This window comes from Tauraco erythrolophus, chromosome 2 (genome assembly GCF_009769465.1).
Source record: "Tauraco erythrolophus isolate bTauEry1 chromosome 2, bTauEry1.pri, whole genome shotgun sequence".
Lineage (NCBI taxonomy): Eukaryota > Metazoa > Chordata > Aves > Musophagiformes > Musophagidae > Tauraco > Tauraco erythrolophus.
In genome coordinates this window covers 104,036,318-104,058,818 of record NC_141466.1, presented here as the reverse complement: position 1 = coordinate 104,058,818, position 22,501 = coordinate 104,036,318, and the positions used below count along the sequence as shown (strand labels likewise).

General features: G+C 39.0%; 1 protein-coding gene across 1 annotated transcript in view; it reads right to left on the bottom strand.

The window, feature by feature from the left end:
- THADA (THADA armadillo repeat containing) overlaps nt 1–22,501 on the bottom strand; it is a 180,179-nt gene that overhangs the window by 6,000 nt on the left and 151,678 nt on the right. The gene's annotated exons all lie outside the window — the stretch shown is intronic.

The following is a 22,501-nucleotide window of genomic DNA, read 5'->3' as shown; positions in this document are numbered from 1 at the left end:
GAAGACATAGCTGTTACCAAACAATGAAAATACAGTAGTGCTCCTGCCACAACAGTTCTACAAACTATCAAAACTGTATTAAAATTATAATTTTTTAAAATTTTATGTATATGCTCTAACATGCAAAAACATCATAAGCAAGATAGGCATCTTGCTAAATAAGCCACTACAGGGGCTGAAATAAAAAAACCTCTCTATGCCTTGAACAAGTAGTTACAAGTAGAAGAATTAATACTGCTCCTTGAAATGAAAAACAAAAGATAAGAATCAGGTACTACATGCTTTTTTTCATTTTGAGGAAGTGCATTTTCATAAAGGGAAAGGGGTTAAGTACTGCAGTGTTTGAGACTTTGTGAATCCACCCACATAAAAATTAGACCTCCCACATATGCATTCATATACTCCAAAAGCTTTGATCATGCCAGATGTAAATATTTCTTCTAGTAGCTTATTACATGTCCTCCAACTATACAATTGTTCTCTGTTAAAGCCTCAGTGATATTATGGGCAACTGAAAGGATGTATTAAGAGCATATACACAGATTTAAGGACAACCATGATAAAATACAGGCAAAATAGAAAAGTAGAACATATTCCTTGACTAAAAAAAAAGCATTTTGTAATTGGTTTTATACTGGAAATTGTTAACTAAAGTTAATTTTAGATCAAAGAGTCGTGCAATTTTTATAAACGCATACTGTCTTCAGAACAAACATAAAGAAGGAAGCATGGAAGCTTAGTGTAACAGTCCTGAGAGAAAGCCTCACAAAGAACAGTGTACCAACAGCTAGGACGTTTTCAAGGAAAACATACAGGATAAGTTCTCCAACTGAAATTACAGAAAGTATTTTAGGTAAACTAGGTATACTCTAAATTGGTAACATATTTTTTACTTTTTTGCACAAAGTGCTACCTACCCAGGTATAAACATGACTGCATCACTACCAATACAGTACCTTGTAACACCCTGGTAACATGAGGTAGTAGTCTTGCTTCAGAGACAAGCATGGACGTTTAAATCAACAAAGCTCAATGAATGAGTTACATAGGCTGGTAAGTAAAGGGAGGTTAGAACCCAAAATTTCTTATGTTGAAATAACCTGTTTATATGTTCTAATTTGAGCTAGAGAGGAATCGTGCAACTCACAGGTGTCTTGCCACCAGAAAAACAACAGGACAGAAGAAAGGGAGTCACAGTAGATAGAAAGTAAATGGGTGTTCGTACCCACTCAGTCTCCACAAAGAATGTTACACTGCCATCATCCTTCTGGGCACTAAGATTAAAAGAGGACAACTGAGAAGTAAAACAGAAAAAAAAGAAAATGCAGAAATGGTATTGGTTGTGACTGGATAGTTGGCAGATGGCTCTGGAAGGGGTGCTTGTTCATTGCACTGTGTCAATTTAGGTTACAAACATCAAACTTTCCAGTTTTTAAAATGACCGTTTATGTAAAATCTAATATATAAGCAGATTCCTTTTTATAGTGTTTCATAAAATCAAAGGCGATTAGATCATTTCTATCCTCTTGAGAAATATCATTCCCTAGATGACGTGCAACTACTTCATCTGTTTTCCATTTTCCTGCCTAAGTCTGTTTTATAGCTGTGCTTTTTCAGGATGACTTTAAAAAGAGGCCCTTCCTGACATCATGCAACACGATGTCAAAACACAACACTAGTATAAAACAAACTAATCAAAACTAATTTCTTAGTAGTTGCGGTCTCTGAGTAGAGAGTGGCAGTAACTCTGCTCACAGCTTTGACTTTGAAAATAGATCTGAGTTAATAACATGTCTGATTATGACGGAAACGTACAGCTCAGGACTGAGCAGAAAATTAAAGGTCCTTCTTGAACAAAAAAGCACACACATATTCATCATCTTTTCAAGCCCTTTTTCGGAATGTGAACAGAACAGTATTTTTCAACTAAGTCACTAGATGTTTTTTTTTTTTTCTTTTTCAATATATATCTATGCAAACATAAGCTTTTCTCATGCAAGCCTTGCCTCCTGTACTCAAAGGGGTTTAATACAAAACAACCACAGCTCACAGATCTGTCAGAGGAAATGAGCATTTGGACTTTACCACTTGCATTACTGCTTTTGCAGAACTTCCCCCCCAAAGCCATGTTCTAATTAAACAGCAGAAAAACAACACCCCTGCATAAACCCACAGAACTCATGCTTTTCCTTTCGAAAAGGTAAAAAATAATAGTATGTGGCTAATTGCTAAAAACATCGCCAACAAGAACGTATGATTTTTAACTCAAATTACATATTTATTGGAAAAATGAGGACATATACTCAGAGTTTCAAAATTAGTATCACTAGAACTAAATATATGACTGAAGACTCTTATATTGGCATGTTCCAATTAAAGAACTTTTTGCTTAGCACTGATCAAGTTTACCGAATGCGAATGAGATGCGTGTTACGGCTCTGCTGTAGGAACACAGGAGACCAATTTATCTCAGTATCATAGCTGGGATTTTAGAATAGTATCTGCAGAACAGTGGTGAAAGGTTTGTTATTTAAAGAATAACAGAATAAGGAAAGGGTGAGTAATCTATAGAGAAGACCGCACACAAAATTATTCTCCCCACAATACTTGAAAACCAATGTAATTTTGGCAGAACACTCAAATATGTAAAAGCTATTTTTAAAGCAGTAATAGAGAGGCAGGATTTCCTTCACTACTATGGAGTCATAGCCATGACCATCACAGTTTGCATAAAGAGCCTATCAAGATCTGTAAGCTGCTGTTCTGTTTACTCACTTGCAATTAAAACGCTGATAAGAGAACACATGTAATAGATTATTCACATGAACACTCCATTTAACATTTACCACTTTCAGACTCTAGTGCTCAGCACATACAATTATTTTTCATGTTTTCTTTCTTAATTTTCAAGAGTATAACAACTCATAACCGTTTACATAATGGTGCCACTGTGTAATTAATAGAGCCAAACGAAGATCTGTCAGTAAAAAATCAGTAGCCAGCCTTTGATGGATGAGCTGATTCTAATTCAGTCCATTCACTTGCAACTTTAATTAGTGGCATTGTATTCTACAAAGCAAACGGTTCCTTCATCCATGTGATGATCTAAGGTTGTATATGTGGGCTCAGAACAACTTACTTGTAAGGTGTTGAAATAAATTTGGGAATACAAAGTAAAAAGTCACAGTGATTACACATTCTTATATAATGCCATTCTTTAAAAAGAAGTAATGTAAAGTTCCCACAGCAAAAGCCACTGCTTTTAACAAGTACCATACACACCAGTAAATCTCGCTAAGACAATTATGAGTTTCAATGCAGTAGTTCTCTTTTTTCTTTATTTAAAACAATTGATCTTCATTACTAAGTGTACGTTGGTGGAATTTTTTTGGAAGATACAAAGTAGGCATAAAAACGCTATGTATTTCTACACGAGTACTGATGCAACACTATACTTAATTCTTTTGGTACAACAACCCTTGTTCTAGATGCGTGTTTGTTGCAGTTGGTGACAACTGCTAAGCAAACTCTTCACTTTAGAATTACTGGAATTTAGAGTAACTTTATATTACCGGAAAATTTTCTAATAAACATATAACAATTTGAACTATTCAAGACCACTCAGGTTACAATATGCTTTGATCTTGTTATACATTTTCTCCTAAACGTTACTTTACATTAGTATGTCTTATCCTTCTTTCAGCAGTTCTGCTCTAAAGGGTGGGACAATGTAGAGCTGCAGGTTCCTGTAAGCTGGGTATTGAGCACGACTGAGTAGAGAAGACACTTGCTAACTTACTACAGACCATCTGATTCAGGTGTATGTGGGACTCACTAAATGCAGGTATCTGAGCAGAATAGCGAAAAGCAACTTGGGAACCTCAGCGACTCAGTCTTCATGCCTGTTTTGACACCTTATAATGAAATCACATGGGGAAGGACTATTTTTAAGATTATTTAGATTTAATTTTTATCTTTGCTTCATATTACTTATTAAAAAAGGGTGACATTTGAAACGAAGTGACTATAAAATTGTTCTTACAGCAAGTGCCTTAGATCTGTTGTATAGTAACTTATGTCAGAAAGGTTCATGATGTATTCTGAGCTTCTTTACTGGTCAATTTTCTAAATGCATTTTCTCAGCATGTAAAAGTATATATTTAAAGAGCAAAACCCCACAGCAACTGTTCACTATACGAACACTTGATGAAAAAATACCCTTGCATCAAAAGCTTCCAATATAGTCCAGATAGACAACAGATGAATAAGACAGACAAAGGCATGAAACTTGTGTGTAAAGAATGGCTAATGTTATTTTTATCCTTTTGTTGACATATATGTACAGATACACAATGCCATAAAAATATCATTGGGTTTGCAAGCACACTGTAATGTGAGAAAATACCAGGAGCACAAAACATTCACACATTAGCAACAAATGACCGAGAGTATGTTCTTTCTCTCTTTCCCTGTCAAGATCCGAATGCCTTCCAATGCCTGTTGCTTTCAATGCAGCGTAGTATGATCTGTTGTTACACGGTTTTCTGACATTTGGATGAAGAATGTCAGCCTGACTCTCCAGCTGTGGTCTACAGACAGGCAGGTGCTGCCAGGGACCTCCTACTCAACAATTCAATGATTATAGAGCACTTCGGGGCAGTTCTCCTTAACAGATAAATTAAGCGCAGCCGCATGTATCAATCCTGAACAGGAAATACCTATCTCAGGAAATTTTTTCTAGAGCATTTTCAGTCCATGAGAGAACCATTTACTCTTAACAACAGGAAGAAGATGCATCAACAATTTCACTTGAGAGTGAGTTGTCTTCTAGACTTTCAGAAATACTCTGAAATGAGGTGAAGCATACATAGTCCTTGTTCCTCTCGTACCAAAAATTTTGTCAACATAAAGGCTTGCTGATCCTAATCACCCTAGTGTGGCTGAGGCATTTCTAGTATCAGGACTCAACTTTTCTTCCCAAGATGATGTTTGCATTTCACTCTAAAGGAAGAAAACTCATCTCCTTTTTCTTTCACACAGCTCTTGCCTCCTAGGTGATTTCTGGATTTTTAACATCCTTTAGTGACTCTGTGAATTTCCCCTTACATGGGCAGGTCCGCACATCTTTGGAAATCCGCTGGCTTATTTCTCTTGCTGAAATCCTTGAGGCTCTGGCATTTCCATACAACTGTCATCTAAAAGAGTAAGAGCTGGGTCAAGACTTGCTAGGAAACTTCTAGCTGTAATCAGGCTGTACTCTATCAGGGTTCAAGTGACTTTGATGGTATGTCTCTATCCCAGACATCTGTGGGGTGGTTACTTGCAACTTCATCTGCATCAGACACAACACCATTTTGGAGGCCTTGACACACTCAGGTGGATCAGTAAATCATAATAAGGTCTGTATGAATTACTTTAAGGCCTCCTTCCAAGTAAATTTACAGGTGGAGAAGGAGCTGCTTAGACTTGCATATAAAGTGAATATATACACAGACTCTTTGACTGATATATATTATTCAATCAGTAATCAGAGTTCTTCAGTGGAAAGTCTAACATCTTGTCTAATACAGATTTTACGTTTGTCATTTCAATCCAAGTCCTTTGAGGAACTGGTTTCTCCCTCCAACTAAGAAGGAACTGAGATAGTGCTGTAAGCGCTCTCCCCAATACACTGATGTGCTGAACATAAGCCCTCTTTGCACAAGATACACCAAAAGTGAAAACATTAGTGTCTTCCATATTAACGCAGACATGAACTACCAGGGACTTCCCAGTCACTGGGAAAAAACCTCTCTTTCTATTTGCTCCATGCCCAAGTGGAGACCAGTGACAAGTGCTCCTCAGGGGTCAGTATTGGGACCGGTGCTATTTAACATCTTTGTTGGCAACATGGACAGTGGGATCGAGTGCACCCTCAGCAAGTTTGCAGATGACACCAAGCTGTGTGGTGCTGTTGACACACTGGAGGGAAGGGATGCCATCCAGAGGGACCTTGACAGGCTGGAGAGGTGGGCCTGTGAGAATCTAATGAAGTTCAACAACGCCAAGCACAAGGTCCTGCACGTGGGTTGAGGCAATCCCAAGCATAAGTACAGGTTGGGCAGAGAATGGATTGAGAGCAGCCCTGACAAGAAGGACTTGGGAGTGCTGGTGGATGAGAAGCTCAACATGAGCCAGCAATGTGTGCTGGCAGCCCAGAAAGCCAACCGTATCCTGGGCTGCATCCAAAGAAGTGTGGCCAGTAGGTTGAGGGAGGTGATTCTGCCTCTCTACTCTGCTCTCGTGAGACCCCACCTGGAGTACTGTGTTCAGGTCTGGGTCCATCAACATAAGAAGGACATGGACCTGTTGGAATGAGTCCAGAGGAGGGCCACAAAGATGATCCAAGGGCTGGAGCACCTCTCCTATGAAGAGGAGCTGAGGGCGTTGAAACTGTTCAGCCTGGAGAAGAGAAGGCTCCAGGGAGATCTTATAGTAGTCTTCCCCCTTCTTAAAGGGGGCCCACCAGAAAGCTGGAGAGGGACTTTCTACAAGGGTGTGTAGTGACAGGACAAGGGGTAATGGGTTTAAATTGAAAGAGAGGAGATTTTGATTAGATACAAGGAAGAAATTCTTCCCTCTGAGGGTGGTGAGGCACTGGAACAGGTTGCCCAGAGAATCTGTGGCTGCCCCATCCCTGGAAGTGTTCAAGGCAGGCTGGATGAGGCTTTGAGCAACCTGATCTACTGGAAGGTGTCTCTGCCCATGGCAGGGGGGTTGGAACTAGATGATCTTTAAGTTTCCTTCCAACCCAAACCGTTCTATGATTCTATGATTCTCTCTGCACTTAATAGAATCATAGAATCACAATTCCTGGCTTTGAACCTTTCTTATTCCAAATATGCCAAAATATTCTAAACAGGGAAGACAGAATGGCTAAGTAACCTGTGGCTATCAGTCATTCATCATGATATGGAGTGCTTTACAAATCACCTGTATTTATATGATGTCCATAGAAAGAAGAAATGGCACTATCTATTCTGTAGGCAGAGTAAACAGCCAGGAGAATAAAAAAATATCTTGACTGATTTTAAATGTCTGATCTGAGACATTATGACCTGTTTCACTAAGTAGTCAGCATCTCATAATGCTTTAATATTCAAAATGCATTTCCCTCTGGCTTCAGCTGTATGTGCTCTGAACTCCTGCAAATCATGCCTCTAAGGCTTCTAGCTCAGCACTGAGCAAACCAGTGACCTCCTGTTCCAAGCTCCTGTTGGAGTGACTTGCTTGCCTGCACAAAGCAGCTCTGTGGGAGAGGCAGGAATAGAATGCAAATCACGAGAGCAATACTAAATGGCTTTGGCATGTCCCTTCTTGTGATCCTGGTCTTAGTATCATTTTCAGTTTTGCAACTGAGGGAGTACTGTTGGAGATGACATTTCTTATACTGTACGTTCCTGATTAATCATCAGAGAAAATCTGTCTTGTCAATTGAATTATACAAGAACAACTGTAGAAAAATCCAAACAGTGATAGTGTTGCTAATCCTTGCTTCTTCGACCAGCACAACAAGGCTGAATTGAAGTTTTGTTTCTGCATTTTTGGATACCTGGCCTTGCAATCTTACAAATACGCTTAATGTGGGGAAAGGGGGGAGGGAGAAGATTACAATGAATATGTGTAATTTTCCAAGTTTAAAAAAAGAAAAAAGAAATCGATACCTTACACAAATCATGTGACATTATATTGAAGCTTGTGAGTCAGAGAAACAGTGGAGCCAAAAGGCTGACCACTCAGACATGTGCTGCTTGAAACTAATGGAGTAGTAGGAAACGTTAGCATCACTGGAGACAGGAGGTATACCCTATAGCACTGTTCCAGTGTCTTCTACCTAGTCCCAGTCACCAGACCCCACAGTATCTCAACACACGCCAAATTACCTTTGATGAGTTAAGCTCTGGGTTTGACGCTCAGCCTCGTAACTACCTTCACTCATACTGTCTCCCACAATGCAGAGAAGTTCCCCTTTTACCTCCTTTGTTAATTCTGCTTCTTCCCCACGTTCTTCGTCTTTTGGACTCAGTTCAGTCTCCCTCTTGCCACAACTTTCATCAAAGATCTTTCCCCTCCTTTACGCCCTCCTCTCACATTGGCAAGAGCAAGTCTGCTCTCCGAACCAGACTGAGCATCACCTCCTGTTCCCTAATTCCCAGCGGTTCAGCTTGACTCTTTCAGCAGTCCACTGAATTTCTCTGATTTAGCTTTTCCCCCTTCCCTAACCAGAACTGATGGCTCATTCCTCCCCATTTTGCTGACGACTTCTAGGTATTATTGAAAGCACAGGAGTTTTCATTTCAAGTGCCTAAAGGCAGCCTGGCCCAGAGCTACCCACAGCCACAGCTGCAGAGTCCTGCTGAGGCACGGTGTTCCTGGCACAGAGCATCCTCACTGGGAACACAGGGAAGCGTTTCAGGAGCACAGAAATTTAAGCTGCTTAGTAAACACAAAAATCCTCAGCGGTTCTAGGTTTTAGGCTCCCTTCAGTCTCTACTGAATATATATAAAAAGCATAGCATTTATAGTTCTATTTCTCAGCCAAATTTGTACATATTTAACCAAAAATATCTTGCTCCAAAGCATACACGTATAACAGCATTCAACGAAAAGGTCTTCAGTTTTTTTCATAGCCTGCGTAAAGATAGCATTTTCCTCTAATTTCCTATGTAAAATCATGTTTATTGTAATAAAACAAATAATTGAAGTAAAACAAAGTAAAATACTCACAGTATGGAAAAATCTCAGTACCAACTAGTGAGGATTAACACAAGTAGCTGAAAACCAGGATTTGATAATGAGAAGCATTACGCAACCCTAACAACAGACCATCAGCCCTCCTTATAAAAAATACATAGTTCACACAATTAATTTAATACAGAAAACAAATTATAAAGAGAAGATGGAGACAGAAAAGCAGAAGACAGTAAGTTGACAGAAGTCAATTCAAGGTCTATTGAACAGGGAGGATGAAGTGGGAGGGCAGGTAGGGATGAAGGGAGCAGTCTGCACAGAAAAGAATAACAGCTCTGGTATATTTTACTCAATCAGACTGGCAATCTACAAGAAAAAACAACATCAAAGGGATTTTTGTCCCTTTTTTTAACAAAATAAGGAAATCAGCAGGCATGCTTCTGTGTACGTGTTTCCCACCACAACTTCTGAACCAGCTGCACCATTTCAACTCAGTCTGACAAAAAGCATAAGGGAATCCAAAATATTAAGTCTTGTTTCTATGAAACTAGCCAGCTGGGTAAAGAAAAGAGACCCTATTGCTGTCCTGCCTAGTGAAAGACTGAAAATTCAGTCATCAGACATGAGAAAATCCACTTATCTGCAAAACAAGTCCATGAAAAAAACCACAACCCAAGCTCCCTTCACGTCACTGTTAAAGGATTTTTTTTTTGTTTTTCTTTTCTTTTAAACAAATAATGCCATTTCCAGTTACTCTTCACACTGGCATATGTCTTTAACATAGACATACCTGTCTTTAACATAAAGACTTTTTCTGTGTTTAACATCTTATTTTTCCATCTGCATGTTTCAAATGAGTTTGCTTCAGGAAAGGCCAAATTCCACTTCAACTTGCCATGGATGGCACTAGTTGAGCCTTCACCACTAACCATGAGATTAAAATCCTCTAATACGGAGAATTTACCTTTACTCTGCAACAGCCTTCCACAGTGTCGCACAGATGATCATGCCAAAAATTAAAACACATTGCAAAAGAAGGCAGCTAACAAGCAAGAGCTGCCTATATTGCCTCTACTACTTCTATGAATTTGAAACTAAACCACTGATGCGTTCTACAGACCAGCACAGAAAATAATTCAGTTCATATACAGAAGTACTGTTTCACCCTGAGATCCCTTTATCCGTGGGCTCTCCTTACACCTCACTGTACTTGCACCCCAAATGCTGTGCTGACCTTGAATTAGGGGAGCATGAAGTCACTGGCTCCAAAGAATCAAGTCATCTGGACTTTGGTATACAACCTGAGAGACTATTTCCCATCTCAGTATGATCTTGCCTAATTAATTAATCTATGGAACACACGTTGCTTTAGGAGAAGGAAATCAATATTGGGAACATCTTTTCTGAAAGACTCTTGACTTGTTCATTGCCATAGTTTATTTGATCTTAATGCTACTAGCCTTTAGAAAACATGGGACATACCTGTTTTCCTGACGTTTCTGAGAGGCGTGGTGATGGAATATGGCATCCTAGTATACTATATTGCAATATGGTGATTTACTTGAGTAATTTGCATTTGGGGAATTTGAATTAAAGAGGAAAGATACTGTGGAAATTTAGTTCTTAGTTGTGCTTCTTAATGCCTGTACATTAGAGAGCTGTCAGTAAGTATGAGGAAATTTAAAAAAATAAACAAACCTATCTTCTGCTGTTTATAGGAAAAGTAGGTTAAATTGAGCACCTCTGTGTAACGATGTACAGTCTTGAAGTCCTAGTATAACAATATACAGATTCTGGAATTAGGGAAGGTTGGTTTTGTTTGGGTATGAACTTACAAGTAGAGCAAGGAGAAGTCTACAAAGTGTAACTGTGGTCTTCAACAAAACATGAAATAAGCTTGTGTGTGTCTGCCCATGAGGGAAAGTAAAAGGGTAATTAACGTAGTACATGAAAAAATGAACGGGTTTTATTAATCCTGGTAACAAGATATTCTATGGCTAACCTCCACTGTGATCAAGCCAAGTGTATAAGTTAATCAAGACCTTCAATAAAGTATTTCTGTTAACACTTTCATCTTACCAGTGGGAATTATTTATAAAACCGTTTTCCACTGCTGGTATGACAAGGTGATCATTAACACAGCACAGACCATGACAAGGAGCAAAATTAAAAACATGCAAAAGTGGCATTACACTGGTATTGTAAGCAACTGTCATAAATAATTCTGCTTCTCAAAGTGATTTCAACAGTCTTGCTCTACATCTAACAAATCAAAAGCCCTTTATAAAAAGGTCTAATTCTCAAAATTTAAATTTCTAGGCTTCCCAAGGATGTTTAACTTGACTTTCTCATGCATGAGAAATCAATTTGTTCAACCAAGTCAGTTCTGAGTTCCCCTTGTAAGAGCTCATTTGGAACTGATTACAGAAAAAAAAAAAAGACATTGAGTTTTACACATCTTAGGTTTTGAAGTAAGAGCCCATTGTGTCCCATAACTGCTTCCCCCCCATCAGCATAACACGAATTAAAGTAACCAGATCAGTGGGCAGGCTATGGATCAGGGAGTCAGTAATACCATAAAAACACCTTTTGTTCTACCGCTTTGACTCTGGCAAAGGTAGCTACTATCTTGGTCATTAAAAATGCTGAGTGATGATTTATGTGAAAACAAGCTGGTGGTTTAGGTTAAGTGGCAAAGGTATTTATATTCCCTACCTCACTCCCACCCACGCACACACAAATAAAATTCTGTGTGCAAAAATCTGCTTGCAGAAACATATCATCTCCTGGTTCTTGGTGAAATACCTCTCAGTGCAGAATGAAATTCCAAATAAATATCAATATCCTACATGCACGCCTGGAAACGGGGCATGGGCCTTGCATGGGACAAACACTTTGCATAGTGCACTGTGCAGGTTTTCAGTATCATTCTTGCATAGGTGGTATCTTATGATGTAAAGGGCAGAACAAGAGGAAATTTGCACCATTGACATCTGTTCTATCTCTGCTACTGAAAAGGCAGAGACTTTCATTCTCTATAGCTGTTGATTAAAGTTTTCCATTAGCAAAACATTTACAAAAATTATTTCCCATAGCATTATACACGCACTTCTTAGAATACATTTTTGTATAATGTAGATATTTAAGTTAAGGTTTCATATATTTAGCTTAAATGTGAACAGTTTACAAACTAGATGTCTACAGTACTGAGATAAGACTTTTAAAGTTCTGCTTGTTTAGGGCTATAAGGTAAGAAGGGTTTGGAAATAATTAGTTGAAAACTTGTAAAATTTAGCAAGCTCTCCAGCCCATCACATGATGTCAGCAGGTATCCCATCTCAGGCTTTATAAAGAATGCCATGTGTGTATGGGCGTGCCTACCCAGAGCTCTTCCAAGTCTTTCAGAACAGAACTTTTAGATGTGCAGGATACCAAAAACATCAGAGATGCTGGGCCATACTCATTTGGACTTCTGCACCTTAAGCAATCTGAGGATGAAGGGGGTGGTTGCAGGTTCCGGGTAACTAAAATCCTTCTGTGCACAGTCCCAGTTAGAATAGCACCCTGTTTGTTCCAGCTTTCACCTGTGCTGGGTAACGAATGATCAAAAAGTTACCACCAACTTCCATATCCCAATTTTCAACCATGTCTAACCTCTGGTCAGATGCTCTGAGAAAGTGAGCTTCCTATAAAAGGAAATTATTTTCTTTTAAATTGTATGCAACTCTCTTTCATTCCTTCAGTGTTGTTTTTTCCCCTATTCCTTTTTCCCAATTCCTAATCATTAAACAATTCCTCTTAAAGTAACATGATTTCTTTTCTATTGTTTGGCTGACTGTTTTGCAACACAATGTAGCTTAAAAAAATATTTTTTTTTTAATAACTGTCCCCTATATCAAACTGCTCAGGTCTGTAGTCATTGGTCTTTCAAAAAGAAATCTCTTGGGACAGCTTTACCTTTCCATAGCAGCAGTGAAACAGAAGGTGCAGTATTAATAAAATCAGAGAACTGCAGCAACTGGTCCGCAAAACAATGTAATTTGTGCCCAGACTTCATTTTTACAGATGAAAGACAAGCTACAATATTATTACTGCAGGTTTCATTTCAGTTTTTTTGAACCAATAAAACTGGAGTCCATTTATTCAAATAATACATCTAAACCTTGGTATAACAAGAGCTTAATACAGCAGCATAATGTCATACAGATTGCAGGCCAACTCCTGCAATCTTCATATATCATGGAACCTCTATTATGTCTCTGTTAAAATCATATTTCTGCAGTCTAGGTATTGCTAAAAAGCTGAACATTTTTGTTGATTCTTAGCATGCCCTCAATCAGCAATGCAGCATGCCAGCTACAAAAGGCAAACAAGAAACCAAACCAACAAAAATCCACAACAACTCTTCATCACCTAGCTGTAAAAACTAGTCAACGTAGGATGGATAACGTAATTTATTTTCACCTGGCGTTCCTTGACATTCTTTTACACTCTTGTGAACAAAGTACTTTTGTTCCAAAGGACTAGCCCTTCTGCACGTCCAGCTTATTCACAGAAAGCAGGAAACAGCTCTGTTCAGAAGAATGTGATCAGTCCTTCAGTCTTTGTTTACTCCTGGAGAGGCTGATTTTGCATGGTTTGTTGGCCTGGCTTGCAAACCATTTTTTCAATGAAGACAATTAACACTGCTACTTACTTTTTCTATAATTAATCCAGGAGTAAAAAGCAAACCAATAAAAGAAACACACTTTTTTTTTTTTTTTTTTAAACACTAAAATACCATAGATATCTCTCAGAAATAAAATGCAACGTTTTAAAACCAGATGATCAATAGCAGTGCTATTTTGCGTATATCAAAAGGGCACACACTTGTTAAGCTAACAGGACAATGCTTTTACAGCATATGTCACAAAACCTGCTTTCATAAGTTTAGGAAGTTTCATAAAAAACTGCAGGAGGGTGTGAAATCGCTTTGGATTCAAGTAAACAGCTCTTCATTAATATTTTACTAAGACACGGAGACTCCAAGTTTAGTAGGTAAGCTGTGGATAGCAAACAGCCTTCCTCTACTCTGGCTCTGTGACTAAACAGAAAAGAACTGGCATCAGGAAAAAAAAAAAAAAAAAATACAAAGAAAGACAATATATGCAGTGCTGGGTTCCTGAGCCCAAAGGTATTTACCGAAGAGTTTTCTGAACAAAAATATTTAAGCCCGTTTTCCATCTTTGTCAGCCAAGTCTTCCTCTGTAGCTAGGGACAATAACTAAACATTATTCAAAAGCCACCATTAAACCAGGAAACAAGCATATTCCAAACGTAATCTAAAAGACCTCAAATACTTCTTCCCAATCAGATCTTCCAAAAGTTTTCATAACAATAGGAGATATTTTTAGAGTATAAAACTAGAATATCAGATATAAAAGAAATACTATTACAAAGACCCAAAATATACCTATTAGCATAAAAATATGATATGACTAGGCTACAGGTCAAATCTGCTCCTGAAACAGCCCTAAATTTATTCTAGCAGAGAAACCAGATGAATTAATTTACACTCCTAAACCACAATTCTTTCATCTTTGCAACTGACCTGTAATTGTTACCTTTTCAGAACTATTACAGCAGATGTAAAAAACCCCAAATTACAGCTTCTAGCCGCAGTATTTCATAATCTCTACCACGTGTCATTTTGCTTTCTGGAACAAACTTCTTAAACGTAAGGTCACCATAGTCATCAGGTAGTCACCAACTAGCACAGGTATTTACCATCTATTTAGTTTGCCAAGATTTAAATGGCTATCATTTGTCTCCCTGCATAAACACTACTCCATGCATGTGCATAAGGGACTATTCACCATTAAAAGCATGGAAGGGAAAAAAAAGATGCAGGCAGAGGTATGATCCCTTAAGCAGCAGGCCGAACAGTCAATATTTTAAGGAGAATGTTGTCCTTTTTCTCTGGGAACCCTATTCTACCTATGATCCTACAATGACAGATAGCGTTAAGTACGTTATTGGTGATGTTATCTGCCATGGTTTACAGGACTTTTCAGTAACATCTAGTGCACTTCACCGTGCAGAGTGTTCTAGTAATTTTCAGCAGCACACCCACTGCCTCCTTTGCTAGGACCTGCTTCAGAGGGCTCCCAGAATACACATGCAGCTGTTTGACCTTTCCTCCTGTCCTCAACATGCCTTATCTAATAAAAATGAAGAGATGTCATCACCTTACAGTGTCTCTGAATACAAAGTTCTACACCATGTTTGAATATAATATTGCAAACTGCTGCCACTACTTTACTCCTCCCCACTGAGGCTGCAAGAAGTCTTGCTTTTAACACAGGCTATTACACAGACTCCATGCACAATTTTTCAAAAAAAATTTCATTTGTAGAAAATAATCTTGTTCTGCAACAGGAGCAGCTCTGCTTTGCTGTGATTTTTTTTTTCTGCTTTTGATTGTACCAAGTCTTTATCATACTGTGTTCTGCTTCTGCCTGGACAGGTCTTGTCTATGTGCCTTTTCTGCTTTCCACTGCTTAAACGCCATTTGGATAAATGCCATCTCCCATTTAAATCCTAGCATTCAGCTCAAAAGACTCCTCTTTCTAAGCAGGCTTAGAAATCCAGTTCTGTTTAGTGAGCTGTGCAGCTAGTTACCAGAACGCAGTTATCAAGATGACTGTCAAAGCAGAAGAAATCCTGGAGCTGATGCCAGAAAAAAATTTCATTAACCTTCCTTCCACTTGTCCCCAGTACAAGGAACATAAACATACTTTGGCTAACATGATTAGCAGTTTTCCATTAGTAAGCCAGATGATGCTGTGAGAACTTCTGGACCATTCCCAAGCACCCGTGGCATATCACAAGATCTGACTCAGAGATTCTTCTGACCAACAGATTCCAAAATTATACGAGACTCTCAAGGTAGATTGAAAATAATGGATGGCAAGAAGTACTTTTAAAATGCTCTTTCCAATTTGCTGTTTTTTCCTGTCCAGGACAGTAGGAAGGACCTGACATTAGATCCAATTGTGGGAAGCTCATAACTTCCCACACCATAGCAGTTCATGTCATGTATCTAGAATGAAGACGTCAATCTTCCGTATGTAGTTGTAACCATCCACAACACTACCAACCAATCTCCATTTTCAGGCTGGCCAGTGGAAGAGCTTCAGACAGCAGTTTCAGCACAGCTCTGTCTACAGACAAGTTATGACTTCATGCTTTTTGCAACCTCTCCTTCAAATCTCTAAATAGAGAAGAAAATCAAATCTCAAAATAGAGAAGAAAATGCACGTGTCTGACTTAAATCAAGAAAAGGAAATCTGTCACCTATGATCCTGCCACAGACTCCAGTTAATGCATCCTCAAACCAGTTTGCATGCATGCAGTTCCCTAGTTTATGTTCAGGTAATTCCTCAAAGCCACGCAGCTGCCAGAACGGGTTTTAAGAGCCACAACTGAAGGAGCTGTCTGGGGCCTCAGAGGTCTATTAGCCTAACCTGAACATCAGGGTAAGTCATCCAGTGCATGAGAAAAGATGAACCCTACACATTACTCTTTGTCCAGCATCAGAGTAACCTGGTAGTTGTTTTATTCCCCCCAGTCCTCCCATTTGCCTCACTGGAAGGCTATGCCAGTGCCGAAGTAGAGCAAAAAATGGTGAACCTGTCCCCAAGTTTGGCAAGAGGATGAACACATTAGTCATATGGAAAGGACAGTTCTGAACATCTTGTTAGTATTTCTCCTTTATACACTTCATTAAGAGAGAGAGAGAGAGAGACATGGCAACTTACAACTTGCGCACTGCACACAGCAGTGGTGCACAGGTTCTAACCCCCAGTTATCTTCCATCTTCAATCCCACAGCACGGACTTAGCACTTTGTAAGTAAACAGGTCTGGGGAGAGGAGGGTTAACTCGACATGCTGATGAACCAAAGCTTTAAGAAATCTATTTAACACAGTTACGAAATGGTAAACACGAGGGGAAAAAGCTCCTTTTGCTATGGCCAAAGTTTGCACATACTTTAAGGAATAGTTTGAAAACACAGTTTCAAATGCCAGCAAGCAGCTGAGGCAACAATTAAAGTAAAATATCTCTCTCTACTGTTTCCCCGTGCAATATGTGGGATGCTCTTATCATGCAGCTGAACACTACCAACGACAACGGTATTTTTAGCATTTTAGGTTTGCCCAGCATTTACTCTTAGCTGTTTCGCTAGCAACTGGAGCAGATTAAATCTGAGTCACTTGTCCTGAAATACTTCATGGATCAGTTGGAAAGGACATTTGGGGTACATGTTTTGGGATCATGCCAGTCACCCATGATTTGCTGATATCACCTGCGGTGTTGATGATGAATGCCAGACCATTGTGCAGCATTAACATCACACAGACCACGTTATCTCTTATCTCTTGCTCTAGTGATTTAGTGGATCTTCTTAGGGCACATATGTATGAAAGCTCCTGCACAGCTTTAGGTTCACCGAGGAAGATTTTTAAAGAGGACAGGAACAAGAAACATAAATCTGAGTAGGATTTCTTCTCTCCTCGTCTCTTTCAAATTGTAGTATAGTTACTCTGATCTTCTCTTAACTTCTCCTTTCTTACCTCTGCTAAGACTTAAGTTACACACACATCCCCCCCACTGAAAAAAAAGCATGCAGATAAGCCTTCTTGCATGCTCCTTCATGACAGAGACACCTACTCTAGATTCATGAAGAAGTTTATTTTGAATGTACCTTCTATATTCATCATGATATGTGGAAAAAAAATAGAGGTGCAAGAAATAAGCAGCTTTGCTTTTCTTCATGCCAAGGAGACAGCACAGTTCACAAAGATAAAGGTTCTATTCAGTCAAATGCTAAAATCTAGAAAGGAGTTAAAAGTCACCTTGAAAATCATAGAATTATAGAATGGCATAGAAAATGTTTTAGTTCTTTAATGTAATTAAATGACATTTTTTCTTTTTTTCCCCCAAGCAGCACATTTTAACTTCTCCCTTTACTCACATTTATACTCTCTAGTCAATAAGCAAAATAAAAGTTGCTGAAAGGCTCCTACATGCATTTCGTCTGATACAGTAAGAGCTGAGATACTGAGGGCCACTAAAACACAGGTCGATATGCAGCAATGAAGACTTCCACAAGAATCTCAACCCAATCTGCTCTGTAGAACAGTGCCACCCCCTTTCCAAGAGGGGTGCAGAAGGGAGAGGCAGCTTCTTTAAACCAGTAAGCTAATAGTGGGTTTTTTTACAGGTGAATCAAAAAATAGGACATTTGTCATTTTCACTGATTATTTTTTCTGAAGGTAAAAAGTAGAATCTATGAGGAAGGGAACAACCATCAAGAGAAGAAAAGGGAGCTTTGCATTGCCTTTTGTTCAGAAACACCTGGCACAGGAGTATCGTCTATTGCTTAGTTCTTAAGCATGTGAAATGGGAATAGAAGGAACATGATAAATATACTTGAATTTTTGACCAGTGGATTAAATCAGCAATATGTTCAAAACTGACAACATCATTTATAGCCCAAATCCTATTCTCAAAATTATCATAGAATCATAGAAAAGTTTGGGTTGGAAGGGACCTTAAAGATCATCTAGTTCTAATCCCCCTGCCATGGGCAGGGACACCTTCCACTAGATCAGGTTGCTCAAAGCCTCATCCAACCTGACCTTGATCACTGCCAGAGATGGGGCATCCACAGCTTCTCTGGGCACCCTGTTCCAGTGCCTCCCCACCTTCAGAGGGAAGAATTTCTTTCATTTTAGAGCCATTACCCCTTGTCCTGTCACTACATGCCCTTGTAAAAAGTCCCTCTCCAGCTTTCTTGTAGTTCCCCTTTAGGTACTGGAAGGCTGCTAGAAGGTCTCCCCAGAGCCTTCTCTTCTCCAGGCTGAACAGCCCCAACTCTCTCAGCCTGTCTTCATAGGAGAGGTGCTCCAGCCCTCAGATTATCTGAACAGAATTACTCAAGAACTAAGAGCAATAACAACATTGGACTGATTTGTGAAGATGCTTAGAACACATACAGTGATGGTGGTGCTCAGACTTGGCCATTTATCTAGCTTACGCTGCAGCCACAAAGCTTCCAGTCCATGAGCTAACCCTCTCATCTCTGTACTATGCTGCTATTTCACAATAAATGTAACAGAAGGTTTCCAAAGGCCTAAATTTTACTTGAGACGAATATTTAGGCTGCTAAATCATTCAGGCACTTTCTGATTACTCAAGTCTGTGAATCTAATTGCTTTAAGCTTGATTCAGCTCAGTTTTAAAAATCAGCTAAATTGGTGCTAATGCTGACAACACTAAAAATGCTCTTAAACCAATTTAAGTTTAATTTGGTAATTTACCAACATAAAGGTTAAGCTGACTAAAGGTAATTTTTTATGTAGAATTTTATTATAAAATTGCCCTGGCTTAGGTATAATAGTAAAAAATAGTTTATTCAAACTTCTCTAATACTGACAAGCTCGTAATTTTACTTAAGGTAACGCTTCTTTAGATAAAAAAAAAAAGCCATAGAGGAAAATGACACCAGTTAATACAATGTTTGTTCTAGCACCGAGTTACTTGAATTTTTCAGGATATTCAGTAAAATGATCACCAGTAGAGAAAGACAACTCCTATTTCCCTGACTTAAATGATTTCTTTCTTGTAAGGAGTAACCCTCTTGGATAAGAAATGCTGCTGTGAATAGGTCTAGACTTTACACAGCCATGGGTCACTAATTTAATTAGATTTCAAAGCAGCTATTCTACACTTACACTGAATACAATACTTCCTGTACCCTCCCTCATACTAAAAGGAATAAAACAATCCCCCAGAAGTTTACACCTCAATGCATGAGGAAACAACAACAAAGTGTACATACAATACCTTGAGTTACAGATGGGGTTTATATTGTTTAAGTTATTAGGAAAACCTTAACTACCTGCTAAGTTGGAATTCTGAACAAGGAAAACAAAAGGTTTCTCCTTTCTAGTGAGATAGGATTCTGTCTGACCTGCTCTGCTCAGAAAATGACTGTCGACAGCCATCCTCAGTAACTTCCCCGTCCTGATTATGAGTTTCTACGCACATTACAAAATTACATCGAGCTTCTGTGTATGAATAAAAGAAAATTTTAAAAAATGAACTCGACTGGTAACAGTGGAAGTCCTTGTCTTCTATAAAAAATTGAAGGTTTTGTAGGGGTTTTCTTGGGGAGTGAAAGGTAGGTGCCCTGCTGTGTATCAGTGTTTGGTCTTCTAAGCTTTTCTCCTTTCGAACGAAAATGGGGGCTGCAATTTTCACAGAGTTCTTGTATCACATTTGTTATCCTGCATTTCAGACTCTGCATGGTTACCGCTCTCATAATTTGAGTGATCCAAAGCCGCACGGATTAGTTACTTGAGGAAATCGGGCGTTTTGCCCTCACTAAAAGCCATGAGGAAATAAAGAGAAACCAAGTTAATATTCTCTTCCAGGAGCTCACATAACATTTCGAAGAATTACACAAGATAGGAGCTGTTACTGGAAGCGAAACCACACTAATAAACGGGATCATTTGCCTCCTTGAAACACATATGTAAAGGAAAAACGTCCTACAACAACTATATGAATAATCTGTGCAAATAATTTTGTTATTATTAACAACAGTCCAACTTTCACACATCTTACTCTGCTCAAGCAGAATACAAATTCAGTCTCGGTCCAGCTGTTAGGCACAAGTATACACCCTCTCATGCTGTATTCTTTCACAGGAAAACCATATGCCAGCTTGTATCATGCATGAAGGGCAGAGGCAGTTGTCACGCCATAATCAGGGATTCCTTTGGATCTCACATATAAATGAAACACGTAAGGTGCTGATTCCGTAATCCAACAATACAGTTCTTCTGCAGGCAGCTACAGCCTACTGCCTTACACGCTGTGTACACAACCAGAGAGAGAATTTTGTGAAGAGCGGATATAATGACGCTAGTGCCAAAATTTCTGGCAAGTCCAGTGCTTGGATTTTGTGGGCAGCATTCCCATCCTCTGTACGGTGAATTAACAGCAGTAAAAGGTGAAACACAGCATAACCTATTTCTACAGTGCAGCATTTCTGGACATATAATGGCTACTAGGACATAAAAATTTTTGATGCACAAATGAAGCTGAAATTACAATAGTCTCTTTACTCTCTCATGTTAGCTAGTGGTAATGGCCATGAAAACAGAAACAATTACAGAACATGTGAAAATGAGTTTCTAAACAGCCATTCCTTTTTCTGATCTCTTTAGTCATCTTTCTTTCTGATGTCATGATAAAATTGCTGGGCCACAATACTTATTTGTCATCGTGTAGTGGAAACAAAAATACAGTCAATGTAAGATATCCAGCAATTTGTGGCTTCTAATGAATTTCAGCGTATCAGCTTAGATATTTTAAAATCAGTGCTGTGATTAAAGAGCAGACTTTCATGGTATGAAAACTGAGAAAAAGTAAGGAGATATTTGAATGTAACTTAAAAATTGCCAGGACAGAGAGTACTGGTGATCTATGAAATGTCTAAACCCCAGACTCAAACATACTGCACACACTCATGTGCACACAAAAAGAAAGGGGGTAAATGGAAGTAACAAACAACATTCAAAGGTAAGCTTATTTTAATCTGGTTGTAAACAAAAGCCCCAAGGGCAAAACTCCTTGCCCTGCTACCCCAAAAGCAAGAAAGCAAAGCACAAAGAGTGAAAGGAGTTTAGTGAGGAAAAAAAGAGACCACTGGAAGGAACAACAATAATGTAAAATGGAGATGGAAAGAAACTGGATTATATCTTTTCAAAAGCAGCACTTTTTGCTAGTCACTGATTTTGTTAAAAGCAGTTTAAGTGAAAGAACAGGAAGGCACAACTAAGTATAACTAAGGGGTTAACATAAGTTGGGAGAGGGGGTCCCTACTGTAATTAGGAACATAGCAAATAAAAAACAATTATGATGTTATTTCCTTGAGTTTGGTCACTTCTGCTTTACAAAGTGATTAACAGCAAGTGCTGATGTGTCCTTAGTATTAATTAGTAGGATAGAGCCCTCATCCAGTTACAGGGCAGTATCCCTTGGCACAGGGATACAACAAGGAAGAAGAAAGAAGATACAAGGAGGCAGGGAGAAAATCCAGCATTGTATTATTTCCAGAGAAAGTACCATCTTGAGACTTTTGAGGATGCCCCCCAAAAGGCCAGTGTTGGGGACGTGAGGCATACACATGCAGAGCCTCTTGATACTCAATCTAGCAGTAGCTGGGACTAAGAAAATTGCCAGAGCTGTGATGAGAGTGCTGGAATCAGAGCTGTAAGATGTAGCAGGAGGATGAAAGCCATCCATAACACATCCCTTCTTTTACCTTCTCCTACTCCATAGCACTGTGCCTGAACAGTGCCAGCTCAAAACCACATCTATCATGTAAGCACATTCCTGGCTACTTCTATCTACAGTAGTGGCAAACATACATTTTTACTGTCTTTTCGCAGTTTTTTTTAAAGCCACAGAGCTGCTTTATCTGCAGTCTAACAGAAGTTCACATGGAGATGGCCGACTAATTTCAATTGACTGCAGACAAGTTGGTACAGGCGTTACTGAGTAGCATAGACTGGTAGGGACCACCAGAGAGAGATGACCTTGGTAGCAAATTCTAATTTATTCACAACACATGGCAGAATACGTCAGCAAAGACTCTCAAAGTGAGGCACATTAATTAGTTAAGCCTACTCAAGTTTTGTGGCTATTTTAAAATTAAT